The sequence below is a fragment of the Lycorma delicatula genome, chromosome 13 (genome assembly GCF_047948215.1).
Source record: "Lycorma delicatula isolate Av1 chromosome 13, ASM4794821v1, whole genome shotgun sequence".
In the NCBI taxonomy this organism is placed as follows: Eukaryota; Metazoa; Arthropoda; class Insecta; order Hemiptera; family Fulgoridae; genus Lycorma; species Lycorma delicatula.
This window is the reverse complement of record NC_134467.1, coordinates 15,223,311-15,243,475: the sequence shown is the minus strand read 5'-3', so window position 1 is coordinate 15,243,475 and position 20,165 is coordinate 15,223,311. Positions and strand designations below refer to the sequence as shown.

Sequence of the window (20,165 nt, the reverse complement as noted above, 5' to 3'; positions counted from 1 at the left end):
TAAATATTGGGTGTTGAGGTAATGTACATCTGATTCATTAGTTGATAAATTATCAGAATTAAGTAATGACAAATGACCTAATCTTAAGTATTCTTGCATAAAGGCAGAATATTCCCTTTTAAGATTTGTTTCATAATCTTCATTCCAGATTAAGAGCCTACTTTTAGCGTTAATGAACGATTCACCTAGCTGGGGTTTATCAGATTTACGTGGTAATGAGAAGATAAATCTGCCTTGATTGTTCCTAGAGGTATTAAGTTGGAAGTGTGTTTGACATGTAGAAGTTTCATTAACAAACATCAGAATCAGTTTCAAGAATTTTCCAAAAATTTTCAAACATAGTTGAATGTTCTGAGTTATTGTTGGTTGTAAAATGGGATATAATAGTTTAAATTCTTATGTTTAAATTTAGTAGGAAGACAACCGCTAAGAATACATCCTAGCTTAGTCTCTTGAATAACAGGATATCTTAAATCTCGAATAAATTAGGACAAGGTAATATAATATCTAAATAAAATTGGGCTCAATTAAAATATCGATATTAGTTAATATAAGATAGATTAAGATAAGAATTTTCAACTCTATGTAATGGAAGGTTAGTTTATGTCTGGCAAAACAGCACAATACACCTTGAATGAAACGTTTTTTTATCGTGAATGCAATGAAGTACCACACCATAATCAGATTTGACTAATGCATTATTTATGCCTGAAATAGGCAAATGTTTATTGAATTGAAATCCCAATTTGCAAACAAACGTATATGCCTAAGTCTAACAAGACTACACAAATAAGAATGACCAAAAACATTGTCTACATTACATACAGCAGTATACAAAATTACATTTTTGTTTAATTGTAAACAAGTCATTATTATTAAATTTATCATTACTTATCTTATCAGTATGAACGAGTGTGTAGTGTCGTTCACATAAATCACATAAGTTATTTGAGCAACACTGATTGTTACTATGACCTCTGTGAAAACATATGAGACAGTTATTTTTTAAAAAGTATCTTCATTCATCATTGGAAAAACTTATAGCATTTTTGTAACTGATGACTGAACTTACAAAATAAACAATGCTTAAAGTTTGATCTAGAATAATAACATTATGTTGTTTATGAATCTTGTTAATGTTTGAAGTAGGATGTTTGCGATGAGACTTAAATGCATTGTTGTAATCTTGTCCTTTAACATTTCCAATACTGAACTGAGTTGTAATACTTTTTGAAAACCCCTTATTTGATAATCTTTCGTTCCACAATCTGGCAGTATTATATTCTAACCTTGTTAACTGGGAGTTTCAATGCCTCAAATGAGTTGACAAATGAAATGTCAATAGGATCTAATGATTATCTTTTAAAAAATATTTTTAAAATGCGATCTGTATTAAAATAATATGCAATCATACATTTGTTATCAAATTGTTTTATCAATAAATCTAATGCGATTTAATTTTCATTGTTTATTGGAAGATTTTTAATAATGGCTAAGGCTTCGTCTCTTAGTGCCATATGTAAATACTGTAATGTTTGAATGTGTTAAATCTTTTTGAGTGTTCTAATTCTTGCAATGAAAGCCTTAATTTATTTTATTTGTCTTAATTGTACTTTATTCACAATGATTACAATTAACTAATATGGCCAAAAAACAAAGTAAAACTAAATTACACTAATATTATGTAAATAAAGGTGTTAACATAAGTTACGAACCCAGTTTCAATGTAGTGAAAAAAACTACAATGTAATATTTTTGTTCATTCATAATTGAATGACATTGTAAAGAAAAGTGAAATTATAGTTAATAATTGCTTAACAATACCTAAGCTCAGCTGGTTCATTAATAAAAAATAAAAAATGATAGGCCATGTTTACATCAAGCAAAAGTATGAAGAAAACATGTGAATCCAAACAAGGTGGTCACAGAGTAAACAATATCAGCGTTAATCGAGGCAACGTTTTAGAATTGCTGCACTTAATCACAAAGTACGATGCTGTACTTCGTGAACATCTTGTAAGATCTAAAATGGGTAGCAAAATTTCTATTGCTTATATGTCACCAGAAATTCAGCAATTTTGGGAGATAAAGTTCCCCAACAAACCAGACAAGTAAAAAAGACCAAATATTATTTGATTACATTCGACAGCACTCAGACTTTTCTCACAAAGAAATACATAGCGATTGAAAATCAGGAAGTACACATAGCTGCGGTTAATACATAATTTTATTTGAAATAATTAGTAATCCTTTGATTAGAAAACCAGTGTTCTACCATTCTGTTATCCCAAATTTTAAATATTAAACAACCTATATGTTAAGACAAACAAATTCTCTATCCTCCTTCCTTCGTCCTCCATCACGATTTTTTCAGACTAATCTAAATTTAGAATGTAAATTTTTTTTTGTTAATTTATAAAAAATTTTAAATTATTGAAAAATAATACTGGTTAGGATACAAAGCAGTACATGAAAAAAGTACTTTAGTGAGAAATGTATAACTTTATCGAGGTGATTTGTATAGATTAAATGTTACATTGTGTAACAATAAATGTTACATTGTATAACAATAAACTTTACAGACCGATTAATTGATTTATAAATCAATTTGTTTTGTGTTTATTATCAAAGTTTTCCTATTAAAACAAAAAATCTTAAGTGAACATCACATGACTTCCTTGCACGCATATTAAATTACATACACATTTTTTTTTTTTTAAATGAGAAATACACAAAATTTTATTTCATTAATAAGTTATGATATTTTTTATTGGTATTATTGAATTATTATTTATTGTAATTTTTTTTTACAATCAGAGATTAATAATTATTAATCAATATATTGAAAAAAAGTTAAAAAAAAAAAAAAAAAAGATGAAGTCAGATTTAAACCGATGTGTCTTCCCCTTGTAAGATTCAAATATTTCATTAATTAAAATTTTATTTGGCTATAACTCTGGAACCGATGAAAGTAAATACCACTTATGGCATATCATTGAAAAGCTCTAAATGAGAGCTTATTATTGCAGTTAAGAAAATACCCAAACTCCAGATTTTTTGTATTTTGGGCTTTTTTAGATACTTTTGGTCCAGTCAATTGCAATCAAAAGGGGTAGTGCACAACTAGATCTTATAACAATTGTAAATCCAAAATTTCAACATCCTATGGCTAATTGTTTTGAGTTATGTATTTTACATACATATGTATGTAAAAACATACAATGTCACACCGAAACTAATCAAAATGGATCCAGGGATGGTCAAAATGGATATTTCCGTTAAAGTCTTAAAACCGAAATTTTTTATGATCACAATATTTCCTTTACTTTGTACAAGGAAGTAAAAATGAGATTTCCTTGCATTCCCATTTTAATAAAAGATATTGTATTTTAAATTACCATGATGAAGTTAAAAAATATACAAACATCCTACACGAATTAATTAACCAAAACTGGCTTGTATTGAAAACTGAAAAACAATAAGCTAAACAAAGAAAAGTATATTATAATACAAAAGAAGATTACGGTAAAAATTATAAAATTAAAATTCAACTAGGGTAACCTATATATATATATATATATTTCTACCACTAGATTGCAGTTTACATAGATTTGCATTTTGTAATAACAAAGCAAACTTCAAAACTATATCAATAAAAATGACATTAAAGTTACATATTAATGAAATGTGGGGCACCCCCTATTTCTACTTGATATTATTGATAGCATTTAATATAATGAGTCCTTCTTTCTTTACACTTGTACAATATATAATCCTTAGCTTAATGTCAATAGCTATCTCCCACCCACAGTTTATGAAAATGATCTTTTTTTCATACAAAAATCTTTGTATGGAACTGTGGCGCTTCACAGATGAAACACCATCTTCCTATGTGCGTACACACAAAGGAAGCTGCACACAAGACTGTGAGGGAGACAGAGAGAGAGAATGAGAGAGCAATGTTGCTCTCGGAGTGCTGACCCTGGCATCTGGTAGAAGGTAGTTTTTTTTTTTACTTCGCAAGTGTATGGAACATTCCTTGTTCGTTCCCTTTTCTAGTTTAGTCGGTAGAAGGAATATGAAAGCGGTTTAGTTGTTTTTTCAGTAGTCATCAGAAGATGGCGGAAAGCAAGGGCTCTTTGATTGCCAAATCTGTCCAAAAACAAGCTGGAAAGAGAAGATAATTAGTAAAAATTAATTATGTATTTGTTTCTGTATACATAGAAATTTAAATTAAGCACCGTTGCACTGTAGTGTTTTTAAGCGAATATTTTAATAAGTTATTATCAAATGATACTAAAAAATATTATCGGTATTGACATTTTATTATTTATTCGATTAAAATGAATACGGTTTTTAAGCACAATGTGCTCAAAAACTGTGTACCATATTCTTGAATATGATACAAGTGTAGAAATAAATTATTACCTTGCTTCCAGCTATTCCATTTGATTAATTTTTTTTTCAGTTCTTTTATTTTACAGAAAAGTTTAATCCTACCTTGAAAAGGCCCAGAAAAACGTTTTCTGGAGCAGCACCCCCACTAATTTTAGCTACAAGCCGCCACTGATAATCGTGTGTGTATATATATATATATATATATATATATATAATTATTAAATTAATAATATTTATTAATGTAAATGAGTAATTAAATAATTTTTATTTTTTAACAAAAATGTTTAACATTTATTAATTTGTTGTTACATTTTTTTATTATAAAAATATTTTAGTGTTTATCATTATTATTAAAAGTATTCATAAAAAAATACTCAAAATATAAAGAACCAAATTAATTAATTTATCTTTTAGTTATGACATTTTTTTTAATTTATTAATATTGAACAAAAAATGTATGAAAAGTTATCAATAAGCATAATTACATATTAAAATATGAAAATTCTAATCTGTTCGATTCAAAACAATAAACATAAAATGACGTGATAAAGAATACTATTTCATTTATTTTTATTAAAAAATGTCCATTTTAATATTCAGTCTTCTTTCCTTTGCTCATCAGATAGTGGATTATGGCCAGAGATAGTGGCCAATCGGCAAATCTTCCTAATAAATCTATCAATAGTTTTATTTTCTTTTTAAATTTGGAATCCAACCTGTAGATTACAACAAAGGATATACGCTAAAACATTTCTTTCTTTAAATAGTTTATTACACTCGATTCATGTATTATTTTTCTAATTTCTTTGGTCGATCTTGCTTTCTTAGTTTAATATCAATCTGAGTGAATGAAAAGTCTTCATCGGTTGTGATTTAACCAGTTTATATAATCATATTTTGTATTTTTATAGTATTTTTATTGGCATTCATTTTAAAAAAAAAAGAAAAATCATCCTTGCGTGTCTCATAAAAATTTGTTTTCTTGTCTAGTACTTCTTACCTCTTTGTATCAGTTCTCTAAATGAACTTAGGTGATCTTGTTTCATGGCTGTATGGCAGAAATTAGAGCCATTAAGATACTGTGAACCTGAAGATTAGTTGTCACTTCCATACTTGTTTCCGGTTGTGATAATGAAGCTTCTTTTTGTTTTTATTCTGTTCCGTACATGTATTGCTGTAGATAATCAAGCTCTTTATTTATGGCAAGTTTTATACAACCGGATTCCTTCTTGCTTATTTTCTTTGCTTATTATTTTCTTGCTTCCTAACTACAATCTGTTCTATCCAAATTTCTTGAACTTGATTTCTGGCATGATCTCTCTTCTTGTACTTTGGACAAATTTATATAATTTCAAGCAAAACTTAAGACCAAATGGAAAAATATAAATATGTTGGTATTATTCAAATTAGAATGCAGAATTAACAGCTAAATAAAAAAGGAATATCATTGTTGCTGCATTACCCTTTTAAACTCTACAGCAATAATTGTGGTAATCTCTAGACATCAGTGACTTAATGAAAAACTAAAAGATCTACAGCAGGAAGCAGCTCCATTATATATTGCTTCATCGATATTTTTCTTAAGAGAAAAAATGTTTAACTTACGAAATAAAAAAGTGGAATATCAGATTTAACTGAATAATAAAAATAATTTAATAATAACAGAAAAAAAGAAAATAAATAATAACAAATTGTTTATCATACAGGCAATTAATTAATTTTACATATAATATGCATAATCATCTTGATAACAATGTGAGTTGCTTGGAACTTTGTTTATAGTTTTTAAGAAATACAAATAAATTCTCAACAACTGAACAACTAAAATCTCTCTGTAGGAATATATTCAATACTCTCCAAGCATCTCGTAGATATGAGTTATAAATCCACCAAAATAGAAAATAGTGTTGATATTGTATACATACTGTAAGGAATTGTGTTCAGTAGAACAGAAAGTGACATATTAAATGAATAAGCACAATTAATTACAATACAGTATTTGATCAAATTCTAAGTATATCTGTTCCTAACATGAAAAGGCATAAATGTTTCACGCTTTGGTTATTAATTCCTTATTTATAATGATTTATTTTGCCCCTGCTGCCCCATTTGCACAGAAAGTAACAAAATTTAATGCAGCTGAATTGCAAACCATTAAAAACGCAATAAACTACAACATATAGTTCAATGGTACTTGTAATCTGCTACCTCTGTGTAAACGGCAGTTCACTAGTACTTGTACTGAATTTTTTCTAATCGGATTTTCATACTTTTCTTTTATGTTAGTTGCATTTGCTAATGGCACAGAAGAAAATTTTTTTCCGTTGTGCAAAAGGACAATTTTTAAACTAATTTTCAAAGAATCGATGAGCAATCTTCTTTCTGTAAAGTTATGTTCATTATGCAGTGAATCCATCACAGCACAAATATTGTTACAAAACACTAAATTATTTTTTTCAGAATATCAATCTTGAAACTCTTCCTGATAATAATGAAAGAAATATATTTCATATCAGTTTGGAGTAGTTTCCAGCCTTTCACAAATTCAAATCCTGAACAAGGTCATAATTCACTTTGAATTACCTAATAAGATTCATGGGAAGAGGATTCTGCTTCAAAAGTAGAACCTTCTTGCTCTTCTTGTCAGAATTCAATGGCTACCTCATATTCTGATTAATTTTCTAAAGTTAAATCCTCACCACGAGGCACTCTCCTAATAGCAGATGGTGTACGTTTGGATATTAGCTATTCTTTTGTTTCTGTAATACAGAAATAATAGTTCAATGATCTTGTAGTTCATGCCACATATTGATATGGTAAAACTCATGTGCTAATTATCCCTAGCCCAGACAGTGAGATGTTTCACACAGGTTGAACAGTAGATGTGATGGGATCAATTCTAACTTTGATCTCAAACCTTAATGCCGGAATTTACTTCATAGCATTTTTTAATTAGTGCAGTCAAACTTAATAGTTGTTCTTCAAGCATCGAATCCCTACACTTGTAACAGAAGTTTGGCTGAATTGCGCATTTCTTGGCAAATTTATTCTCTTAACCCAACAAACCCGACACAGTAACTGTATATCACAAAACAGAATGAAACCACTGTATGTGCATACACAGTGAATTTTTATACAATATTGGTGTGTTCATTGAATCACTCTGCTCTGTACTGACGTGTTAGAACCTACTGTACATGAATCAATCATACAATTGCAGATGTTGGCTACATAATATTATAATTGTATCCACTCTCAATTAGAAATCATTTTAAATATTCTTTTATGTACGTAAGTTATCCCTAAAAAAAATACATCGAATTCCACTTAAAAATATGTAGAAATATATTATTTAAAAATACATAAAAAATGTACTTCAAAATATGTTATCACATGTAGATTATGGAAAAATCCTGACTGCATTTTTTTAATTCGGCATAAAAAGTTAAATCACAAAAACAATAAAACTTTCATTTAATGAAACTGTGTTTATTAGTGTAATTAGAACGCGATAAACTGAACGCAATATTTGATTTTTTTTATTCATCATTCTGGCAAACGTTAAACCATACAACATACTACTACATTACTGTATAAGTTGTCAACATATTTATCCTATGATGCATATCTCACACCTTCTGTATGAAAAGATATCATTAACCATATGCACCGCTCTGGCACATTATTTAATTCTAATCCACATTTACTTAGGCATTCATGGGCTGCTTATAAATCTCTCTGATAATATTTAGTGAGCAAATGTAAACTTTTATCTGAAAATTTACTTGCTAATTTTGTCAATAAGTTAGTTTGAGTTCTTTATATAATGAGTTTCTTGAACTATAAAGTTACAGTTTAACTAATAGTTCTATTATAACGATTAACAATGTTCTTTTTAATTAAGTATTTTTGATAAATGGTCTTGTTTTCTTAGATCAATAAATAAATAGATACACAAGCTCTTTTAAGTCACTCCTATCCACTCTTTTAAATCATAAAACTGAATTATAACACTGTTATAGAACAGCTATGAATTAGAGAGTGTTTTTTTCTTAATGCGAGTAAATAAATACATTTTTGTTACTAAGAGTACATATATAATACTAACATTGTTCTTTTTATCTTTTGTTGCAGGTACGACAACGATTACTTACATAGGTTAAGAGTGAACAGCCTTAATGTGGCTAGCTAATTAGTTTTATAATAACAATTAAAGGGAGGACTACTTACTTTGTAACTGGTGCTTCTTTCCCAGTAGGATTAAGTTTTTTTTAGGTAATTATATATTTTTGTTTTGTTTTGTAAACATGTGCATGTTAGAGTAAATTTGCATGTTAGAATTAAGGAAAAATTGTGTTTCCCCAGTAGGCCCCTCAGTAGGTTATAATTGTTTTTTAATTATGTTATATATGTTGTATTTTTTTTACAGTTTAGTGTATTTTAAGTTAGAATTAATTATGTTAAGTCGCGTTCACGTTCATAGTAGGACCAATTATGAAGTGAGATATCATTTTAAAAATGCTTTGTTATATTTATTTAAGATTAGATTAAGTGCATGCTGTTAAGCCATGTTAACCTGAAGAGAATTTTCCCTAAGTACTGTTTTATTTATTATGTATATATATATTTCAAGTACATCAAATTGTATTCCTATTAATCGTCTTGATATTTTTACTAATTTTGTTTCAGAAAATTTAAGTTTGTTTCAGGAATAGATGATTGTAATATTTTAACTAATCGATGGTGAAAAAAATAGTGTGATAAAGAATAAAAAAGGAAAAATGGATTCCAAAAGAATTTAAATATTAATAACTTGTTAATTTGTATTAATTTATTTTACTATTTTTATACTAAATTTTCTCCAGAGTATTTCATGTGTGTTTTAGGTACAGAAAATTGTGATATTTTAACTAACTAATGCTGGAACAACACACTAAAGTGATGCTTAGAAAATTGAACATGTGATGATGAATGTATAACAAAATATAAGATGAAAAGGCCAATTTGAAAAGAGTTCAAATAATGATCAGATTAAGAAGAAGACAGTCAACATCTAGATGGCATAAGTGAGTATAATTTTAAATTTAATTAGATTATAGGAAAACAATGTAAAACCTCATGATCTAATTTCTTTTATAAAATAATTGAAAAGTTTTTTTTTTTGTAAAAGAAAGTTTTAATTTTTGACTCCATAAATGGTAAAACATTTCATGGAATGCTGCATTTGAGTTTAAATAGTTTTAAGATGTTGTTGCTGTTACCTATTTTTAACAATAAAAGAACTTCTGCATTCACTATAGACACATTATATTAATCATGTAAGCATTATAAATCTTCATTAGCAGTTTTATTTTACATCACATTAAAGATAGGCACTCACTTTTTCTGTTTAGCTTTCGGAACCACTTTGAGGTATTACTTTGGAGGATGAATGAGGATGACATGTATGAATGCAAATGAAGTATTGTAGTCTGGTACAGTCTCACATCAACCATTCCTAAGATGTATGGTTAATTGAGACCTAACCACCAAACACTGGTATCCATAATCTAGTATTCAAATCCATATAAAAGTTACTAGGATTTGAATCTTAGAATTCTCGACTTTGAAATCAGCTGATTTGCAATAACAAGTTAACCACTAGACCAGCTCGGTGGGCTATTAAAGATGTGCTGCTTTCTACCAACAGCACTGCTAACCTGGTAAGTTGATTGTTATTTAGCAAACTCACTGGACCTTCTCTTATTAATCGATCTTTGTTTGCATTATGTTACACAAATTTGGTTATATGACATTAAAAATTGCTAATCTGAACAGAAGGCTGAGGAAATACTTTGGACAGTGTAACAAACTTAATACCAGACTGTGTAAGTGGTTGTTAATGAGATAAAGCAAAAAGAAAAATAGCATTGTCCCTCTTGTTATGAATTTTTGATGAGACATATTTTAAAATTAACTTAGGAAATAAAAAAAAAACATGGGCTCTGTCTTTGCATATCTATGCATGTCTTCTGCATATCTTGGCAGAAAATTTAATACAGTAATACAAGGGTTGTTTGGTATTCGAATGGTATAGTGTGAAAAACAAAATCATTTCAATTTTTTGTTTGCAAAATATGTGTAGTTAAAAAAAAGTTGCTATTCATTTCATTAATCTACCATTGACATTAAGACCTGTACTTCATGGACAGGATACTTCTATTTAAGACTTCAATCTGTGTTACCAGGCAATAAAATTTCATCCATCTAGCATATAGAAAAAGTTGATACAATTTCTTCACTGGCCTTCGAAGATTAGAATCTATAGCCACCCAAAGATGAAGGATTTTGTTCACAATTTGGGTCTTGCTAAAAAAATTAATAAACTTTTAGGATCAATATTGAATGGAAAAATATTCTATTTTCTGGATGAAATTTTACTAATACAGAGATAACAGGAAAAATTCTAATTATTCAACAGATCCTTGTCTTAATCTGTCGGTCATCTAGAAATACTTATGATCAACACACTATGTTTGTTTATTGACTCAAAGTATTCTAAAAGATATTCTCTCAATGGAAATAAACTTATTTTAGTATCAACTGTGCATTCAATATCCATTAAAGAAATTTTCCTTACCCTGCCTTACCCCACACTGACTTGGAAAATCTACCAGGTTGTTGGATTCCCCTGGCAATGTCAAAAATTAATTTTCTATTTTCCTCTCTCCCAAAATACTATGAAGCTTTTTTTTTTTTACTAAATTAGTTCAAATCCTCTGAAACAGAATAATAATAATAATAATTAATAACAAACTTTATAATACAAATACAATATTTAGTACTGTAATTTATTAAAACAAAAAAAAAATCATAATACACTAAGAAATTGTTCTTTTTTTTCAGAATTTTAATTAACTGGATTATAATATTTTATACAATCAATTTGGTATTTCTCTATGAAAGTTATTTAAACTTAATGAAGAATTCTTTTGTAATTTGAAAAAATATACTACTGATGGTAAAATGCAATATATGTACCAAAGAACAAAGATATATCTAAATAGATGTGTCTTCTTAGTTGAGGGTTAGGTGGGATATATTGGTCGGTTCTTCAACGTGATTGTGGTTCGTGTGTGACCAGTGGGTACTTTGCAGTGAAATGTCGCAAGAAGATGGCTTTAGGCTACATGCAAGCCTGTCTAGGTCCCCCGTTTGTGGTCAGGTTGCAGAGGCACCTGCTGAGGAGGGTGGTTTAATTGAATTAGGGAATCAGCATCTGGGGAAGAAGATGGTGGAATATGGGGTATAGATCTGACACTGAGGTGTTGAAGGCAGTCAGGGTTGTTGACATGTGGAGGAGCAGCTACAAAATAGTGATGAAGAAGTTTGTTCGTTCCCTCCCCATTCTGTTGACAGAGTACCTGGTGGATTGTTTCAAAAAACTATTCCCAAAGGCTGATCGGATGCCTTGGCAGGATATCACTGCAGAAGGTACAGTGTCTCTGTTTAACCGGAGTGAATGAACAGCGGCTGCTATGCGCGTTAGCCTGAGGAAGAGCCCTGGACTGGATGGCATCACTAAGAAATTACATTCGGGAGTAAGTTTAGTAGTTATATATTTTTTTTAAATATATATATACATATACTGCTCTTAAAATAACGTGGAGTGTAAGATTGCTTCAGTGTATGAAACTGCGCTGAACAATTAACTACAATTGTGTGGCCGATAATGTCAGTATGGCTGTTTTGCAGAGGTGGTGACCTCTCGCTGGGTGGGGACTGAGTAATGCTTCAAAAGTGGGTCTGGTCCTCAGTAAGTACGTTTGCAAATAAAAAGAAAAATAGATATGTGCTACTTTCAAATCATAAAATCATTAATTGAGAGCATCTGTGTAAACAGTTAAAACTCTGAATAATAAATACTCTTGTATATATAAATCATAATTATTCAATAAGTCTTCTTGAAAAGTGCATTTCTGAATAAAAAAATTCAGCGATTAAATTAATTTTTTAAAGGGTGTTGTAAAAACCACCTAAAATTTATTACCACCTTATTAAGCAAAAAAGTTTTTAATCATGCAAATTTTTACTAGCAAGTTTAACAGTTCAAAAGTGGCTGAAATTTTAATAATAAACATTTAAAGTTAAAAGTGGCTGAAAGTTTCAAAATAAATTGATTTAATAATTAATACAGATGTTTAGAACAAAAATGGATCAAGAGTGATTTTCATTTGATCGTACAATAAAATATACAATAACTACCACTGCAAAACTACCAATATACATTTTAACTACCACTGCAAAACATGAGTGAGACTTCATTACAGCTTACCAATAGACTTAAAAAACCAGATTTCACATATGGAGGGAAATTAAACAACACTAACTGATTGACAAAGGTTTATTATATGTATTAATTTTATAATAAAGAGAAGAAAAAATAGTGAAGTTAGTATGAGCTAGATTAAAAAAATTGAAGAACTGAACCTTCAATATTTTTAGTAGCCAAGTATAAACTGGTGATGAAAGAGAGCCTGGTGCTTTGCTGCTGTTGGTAGGCTTAATGCAGATATAATCTGCTGGAGACAATGTTGACCAGCGAATGTTGGTCGCCTTGACAGAGGATATCCCTCAAAACCAAGATGGCAGAAGAATTATTGCGCGAGGGCTAGCCTTCACATGGTGGATGATGAGGGAACAGCCTGTACAAGGAGGTGGTTGGGGGTCCCTTTCGGGTCGTCACTACTGTCAAGATGTGCAGGACTCTCCAACCCATCAGCTTGGGGCCGACGATGACCTGTGCTTGTTTCCAACAGATCTGTAGCGTTACTAGCATTGGATGTAGACAGCGACTCCCCCCCCTCACAGTTGTGGTGTAGATCAAACCCCAGACCCCTACTGGACTGGTTGCTCCATGAGTGAATAGACATAGACAGGAAGAAGTTCAACTGTGAATAAAGGCTCCAACGACCATGTGTTTTGCCGGAGTATGCAGGGTAAGCGGGATAGGGATAGTGATAGCCTATGTATGAAGGTGGTTAGGGGCTCTTGGGTCGCTGCCACTGGTGATATGTGTAGGACTCCCAACACCGCCCTGTGTGTCCCACGGGAAAAACAGCATGTCCTGAGTAATGCCAATAGGTGGGTATCAAGGCATGTTGCCTTAGGGGAGGTTGTTTAGAGAGTCCTTATCATCTCTGATGGGAAACCTCACACACCCAGTGATGCGAGCTGCAGCGTGTCCTGCGCAAAAAAAAAGAAAGTAAACTGGTAATCATAAAATAAGTTTTATATATATTAGTGAAATCCATCTATAACAAGACTAATATAATTATTAGGAGAGATTTCCAAACTAAATTATGTAATGTAAATTACATCCAGGAAAAGACATCGATTCTTACTACAATATAGTTATATCTAAATGCAAGGTGAGGTACAGAAAACAAAAGAAAAAAGGGATAATAAAGACCAAAAAAAAAAGAATGATATGAAATAAAAATTGGAACAAACATAAGTTCAAAACTATTACAAAAAAGATTTTGCAAAAAATGGATAGATAAAATTAACAAGGGAAATAATTATAAGCAAGAAAGTGATTTCAAATAGTAATATTTCTAAAGAAAATTACGTATTTTACATTTACGTTTGAAATTTTTTTTTTGAAACTGATAAGCACAAAAAACAATTTCCTCAGGATGCATCAGCGGTGGAAACATGCTTTCAGGGAAAATGGTGCTTAAAGATACTTGCCGATTACTGCTGGAGAATGAAAAGGGATATTCCTAAGGATGAATTAGAAGAAAACTAAAGAAAAACAGATATTAGGTAAGGTAATTTCATACTTAGGCTATATAATTCATAAGTCAGGTTTTCTTTAAATTTGCGTTACTAAATACCCTGCCCACAGATTTAATTTTGGTTTACAGATTTGAAATCATGCAAAAAGTAGTATTCACTTTATTAAATACATACAATTGGAATAACATTTTTTTTTTTAAATGTTGGGAATCAGCAAGTTGTTGACAATTATTTGTTTGTGATTTGCGCCGACTTCAAAAGGTTAAAATATTTCTTTAAATTTAACAGTATTATGTTTTTAAAAATTTTATTTAAATATTTTTATTTTGTATAACAACTACAAGAGGGGTATATGTATTTAAATGATTTATAAAAGTAAATTTCATATAAAATGAAGTCTGTAACACCTTTATTGAATGCTAGGATAAAAATTGTTTGAATCACACAAAAAACATATAGTATTAAAACCATTTTTCTGTAGTGTAATCCATGGTAATATTTTTTTTACTCTACATAATGGTGAAGAAAGCAATTTTTTTTTTTGTTCAGGAAGGTAAATATAAAATGTTGTTTATTTAAACCAAATGTGTGATTTTTTTTTTTTGTAATGATTATTTGACTTTGTCAGGTAAGGTGATTGATATCTATTATTAAATTTCCCAATATTAAGATAAAATTTATTCTGATAAAAAATAATTTTTGTTGCTTTTATGCTAAGAAGTTTAATATACTTCTTTCTTATTTACAGCCCTGTTTGCCATGATTTCAGCATTTCTTGTTCATTAACTTTAGAGAAAGGAATCTGAAACAATGAACAAGAAATTTTCACCAGATTATAGTTAAATTATTTTATGTTGTACAAGTTTTTGTACGAGATAAGTGTATCTTTCTGCGATCATAAGTACATATAATTTAAATTTTAGTAGAAAAAAGTTTTATTTTTCAGTAAAATTTTTTAATAGTATTGCAAAAGAAAAAGCTTCTCTTTGAAACCCTTGTCGATCTCGGTCATTGGTTAAAAATAAGTACTCTCCATATTTGTGTAGAATAGCTGTACACTAGAAACATTATGCTTATTAATGCAAATCTTTTTTTCTGCCCAGAATTATGAAATGATGACCAAGATTGCCAACAATTGTAACAGAAATTCTTGTTAAAAATAGTCCTTTTTCATCTTTATTTTAATTGAAATCTTACAGCTATGTAAAACTAAATGTTTATATAATAATTATGAATGTGTAATTTTCAGAATTCCTAAAGATACTCTTCAAACTTCAACAACAATAAATACGCACAAAAGAATAAATATAATGAATTATATCACAAATTTAGTATTTATTCCTGGTTTGTAAAATATAATTTATGACATACTATAATTTATTTTCACCTGTCTGATGGCATGGCTTAGAACCGGTCTAAATTAATCAAGTTTCTTTTGCAGTACTATTTCAATAGAATAAAAAATCATATATTAAAAGTATTTATATTTTTAATTAGAAGTCATTATTAGTTGTAAAAACGAGTAAACTTAATTGCGTTTATTATATTTTTTGCTCAGGTTAATAATCACTTAAGTTAGAATTTTTTCTGAATCCTTTTCAAATTTTAGTTCTTTTGTTCCATATTTTATACTATCCCTCTCTTTCTTTCTTTGCAGTTTTCATGTTCTTTAGAGTTTCATTTCCAGTTTTATAAACTAGTACTAAGAAACCTAAAAATTCTAGTTTTTTTTCTAATGAATCACTTCTGAACAATAATTACATATTTTTTATGTTTGTAAACAGATTTTCTGATTTTTAAATTCAAGAAATAACATTATCTTTTATTATAGCATTCATTATTTTCAATAATTTTATTTATAGTTATTATTTTTATAGAAATCCTTTCATTATGAATTCAACTGTAATTTGGTAATAAATGTAATCCATTCAACCTAATAGATAAATTAAAAAAATAATACATAACGCTTTCAAAAAAAGAAAAAAAACATTCACATTTAATTAAAAACAAAAAATTATATATAATTAAACATTAAAAATTCAAACAAATCGGGATATAGATAATTTCAATTCTTAATACATTCTTTCTTCTTTCTTTTTCCTCTTTAGCCTCCGGTAACTACCGTTTAGATAATACTTCAGAGGATGATATGTATGAGTGTAATGAAGTGTAGTCTTGTACATTCTCAGTTCGACCATTACTGAGATGTGTGGTTAATTGAAACCCAACCACCAAAGAACACCGGTATCCACGATCTAGCATTCAAATTCATGTAAAAATAACTGGCTTTACTAGGACTTGAACACTGAAACTCTCGGCTTCCAAATCAGCTGATTTGGGAAGACGCGTTCACCACTAGACCAACCCGGCGGGTCGGGTTGGTCTAGAATTAATGTATTAATTCTTAATACATTAAAATTTTTGAACGTACAGTATATTATTATAAAATAACATTATAATAGAACACTAAAATAAATTATGGAAAAACAATAAATACAAAAATCATTTATATATTTTTATTGTGGGTAGAAGAAAGTTACAGCTTGAACAATATAAATTAATAAATTAGAAATACCTTACAGCAGGCAACAGCAGAATATTTTTTGATGGCCAGAATCATAATTAATAGACTTCATTTTTAACAAATGAAAAATTATTTGAAATATCCACAAATTTTTTGATGCATCATTAATTTACATTTTATTACTGCAAGATTTTAACTTTTTTATATCACGAGTATCCATATAAGATCTTTAATAAGATTTATAATGAGTCTTTAAGACTCAATGTTGATGTCATCTTCATCAGAATCATTTTCACTAGCATAAATTTATTTTACGGATTTTCCAATAACATCATTTTTTTCATTTTGATTATCATTATATCTCAAACAAGAATTAAATGACAGATTCATTCATCTCTTTTAACACTTTATAGGGCACAACTCTGGGGCCTAAAAAAAATATTTTTTTTACTTGGCTGGTGGACTTAGGCATTAATAATGTATTTCCATCAAAATTGGACATCCATTACCAAATCTGTGGCAGTTAGGCCCTGTTATATACATATATGTATCACTTACCATGTGGGCAGTGGTACATATCATACAAAATTTTTTATCAAACATTTCTTTTTTATTTTAAAAATAAAATAAGAACAAGAAAATTGCTAATACAAAATGACTCTTACCCATAAAAATATTATTAATTTATTTAGGTTAACCTTTTTATAGTCCATTTTTTCTTTCTCTATATGTAAATATCTATATGTACAATATAATATTCTTTCAGCCTCCATGAAGCACAGAATTAGAGAAACATTCTTACCTTTAATATTTTATTCCATCTAAGCGCTTTCGGGCCTAAGCCCATCCTCAGTGATGGTTTTTTTATAATTTTTAAAACTGTTTACAGCCACACAATAAAATTTTTAGCTTTTTACATTTTGTAAAAAAATTGTTTGTTTAAAAATAAAATAAGAATTCATGTTTACAACTGTATATATATAATTGTATGTGTATAATATATATACAATTTTTCTAAAATTTCCAATTTTTTATTACTATTTTCATCTTCAATATTTATTTTTCCAACTATTTCCAAATTATCTTCTAAATTAGTCATATCATGATTATTATTTATCAAATGGTCAGCAAGAGATGGTCAGGGTTGAGAAACCCATTTTTTTTTGGAAACTGGATATTTAGAAAAATTGTATATATATATATGTGTGTATATATATGTAAATTTAGACATATAAATCTGCAAACAGAATTTGATGGGAACATTCTTATTAAAATCATTTAAGATGGTATACAAGATAAGATATGATAAATTAAAGTAGTAAAATAACTTCATCCATCATCAATGAGATTTACAACCCAACCTATATTATACGCAGAGTGAAGCTGAACAAACTGATCAATGTCAGCCACATATCTGTTGACTCGTACTCCCTGTTTGTTTATACATAACACTTGATTTTTCTCATAGGCATTGTGCAAAAAACACATACAAATTTTCTTCCTCCATCTTTCCATTTTGAAACCACAATGTCCCCACATAGCAAACGTCCCACCCATTTTCATTTTTCTATCAACTTTTACAAGATTTTTACGGAATAGCTTTCTAGTCTGTCTAATTGTAGCGCAGATGAATATATTTTTTTGTAATAATTGTTTAATCATTTCAATATTTGAAAAGAAATTGTCAAAGAGGCAGTAACCCATCACCTCAAATATGTTTGCAATCAACTGTAATTTGGTAATAAATGTAATCCATTCAACCTAATGGATAAATTTAAAAAATAATACATAACGCTTTCAAAAAAAGAAGACATTCACATTTAAGTAAAAACAAAAAATTATATATAATTAAACATTACAAATTCAAACAAATTGGGACGTAGATAATTTCAATTCTTAATACATTCAAATTTTTGAAAGTACAGTATATTATTATGAAATAACATAATAGTTAATACTGGTTGTGCCAGAGGCTATAACCCACATCTTGAACCTCCTTTTTATCAGCTTCATTGGCATGTATTGTTACAAGAAGCTTCTCTCCTTAAACTGCATCATTCATTAAGAAATAAGTAGTATATTTCTGATTTCATATTTTACAAAATTACATTTTGAATTTTTGTATATTAAAATAAAATAAAATAGCTTTTTATTAGCATAAACAGTTGCTAGTAACATTTCACTTACAATAAGAACAAAATAGAGGTATAATTTTTGAAGGCCTATAAGCATCATGTAATGATTTAATTTATGGATATAATTTAATATGATAAATTTTTAAACCTGAATCAGATCAAATTAAAAAAGAATATTACAATATAGGTTCCACTTTATTAAGTTTCTATAAATTCTTTCAGTAATCGCAAAACGCAGAAGCACTGATTTTATTGACCGTCATAAAAGAAGTAACATAATCTAAGTTTTGTACAGATTCATGATTTAAGTTTTATAACATCTTCTCAACAAAAAACTCCATATATTTGCTTATATCACTTCAAACTAGAATATTCAAGGATTCTTTTTACTAATTTACAACACTCAAATTGTTAGTACTTTCTGTAAATTGCATTTCAAACGCATGTAAGCAGTACCTTATTTATAGGTTATCTGATGATGCTATATTTATTCATCCGTAATTAAAATAATGTCTTGAATCCTTAAAAAGTAATACACAATAATTAAAATATATTATTTTTCTTATCATCTAGTAACTTACCTTGTTAAAATAGAAGATATTGTAGACGTACAATCAAAAATAAAACTGTCCCACAAAACGGACGTAATTCTCCCTCCAACAAACCGCTGGTGCTGTAGTCGCAAACCGCTTTTAACTCAACAGCGATCTGTAACCATAGAAGCGGGAAAATTAAAATCTGGTATGTGACTGTACCAAAGGGCGTTTATACAATCTAAATGAACAATAATAATTAGTTTATATATAATTTTGTATACAATATGACCTCTAATGTCTGGTGGTACAAAAAGGTACGAAGGACCTATAAAGGGTTGAATAAACATAATAGATATATTTAATCTTGTAACTCATGATATTTTGGCTTAAGAGGAGAGACTTTATTGTGTTTTCTTTGCTATTTTTAAAAGATTACCTAACATTTAAAAATATCCTTTTTAACAATTTATTTAAAATACAATTAACATATTTTTTTAAATTAAAAATACAATTATAAATTTAACAATATAACTGTAGATTTTTAAACAATACTAATAAAAAAATTAAAAAACAACCCTGGGTTTTTTTATCTCAATGATATATATAAAAATATGTAATAAAATAATTTTTGAATTGTAATTTATTTTGTATAAATATATATATATATATGTATGTTTAATTACATAATTTTTTTATTTTATAAAAATATGATTTTGTGATGGATTGAATGTATGGGAGTCGACTCATTCAACTATAGCCAACCAAGTAGATTTTTTGTGAAGGTAAATCCTG

At 28.7% G+C, this 20,165-nt stretch overlaps 1 protein-coding gene across 6 annotated transcripts in view; it reads right to left on the bottom strand.

Moving 5' to 3' along the window:
* LOC142333955 (uncharacterized) overlaps positions 1-19,533 on the bottom strand; it is a 41,883-nt gene extending 22,350 nt beyond the window's left edge. For all 6 annotated transcript variants that reach the window (XR_012758753.1, XR_012758754.1, XR_012758755.1 and 3 more), the window contains exons 1-3: positions 19,419-19,533; positions 11,018-11,156; positions 3,982-4,167 (exon numbers count right to left, since the gene is read on the bottom strand). The gene's annotated coding sequence lies outside the window, so the exon portion shown is untranslated. The remainder of the gene's footprint in view (positions 1-3,981; positions 4,168-11,017; positions 11,157-19,418) is intronic.
* Between the last annotated feature and the right edge of the window lie 632 nt (positions 19,534-20,165).